The following is an 869-nucleotide window of genomic DNA, read 5'->3' on the forward strand; positions in this document are numbered from 1 at the left end:
TAACTATCACAACCTACCCATTAATAATCAACGTGACATAGTTTATGTCACACAACCTGTAACAGCCACTCCTCCACAACCGGATTGTTTCGACGCCTTTATTCAAACCCAACAATAGATTTTACAGTCCATCCAACTTTCCTTACAACAGTTAACACAAGAGAAAGTATAACCAGAAGGTGTGTTTCCAGGTCAAGCGATACCTAATCCTAAAATACCAAACACAGCCTTTGAGGTAAACGGTAATACTAGTAATGAAAATGGAAATGTAGGTGAGTTAAATGCTATTACCACTCTCCATTCTGGCAAAGTGGTTGATAACGCCGTAAATATGCCCGTTGTTACACCACCAGTAGTCATAACAAATGAAAACTTACTAGATACCGAACTAGAAACTGAAGATCTTACCTCTGTAGAAGTACCAGTTAAACCACAACCTAAGAAACAAAAGACCAAGATTAAACATCCGGTTGATCCATATGCTCAATATAGAGAGAAACCACCGTTTCCCCATAGGCTAGCCATGTTAAATAGAGATACAAATTTTGACGAGATTAGGGAAGTTTTTTAAAATCTAACGATAAACTTACCTTTTCTTGAAGCAATTAAAAAGTTACCACAACATGCTAAGTTTCTAAAAGAGTTGTGCACTACTAGGCGTAAGACAAATATTCCTAAAGACGCCTTTTTAACTGAACAGTTTCCAACTTTATCCGAATATAATGGAATCGTTAAGTATAATGACCTTGGTCGTCCTACTGTACAATGCACCTTAAGGGATACCCATACGACGACCGCGATATTAGAGCTGGGGGCGAGTGTTAACTTACTTCCTTATTATTTATATAAATAAATAGGTCTACAGGAGA

This window comes from Coptis chinensis, chromosome 2 (genome assembly GCF_015680905.1).
Source record: "Coptis chinensis isolate HL-2020 chromosome 2, ASM1568090v1, whole genome shotgun sequence".
Taxonomy (NCBI): Eukaryota; Viridiplantae; Streptophyta; class Magnoliopsida; order Ranunculales; family Ranunculaceae; genus Coptis; species Coptis chinensis.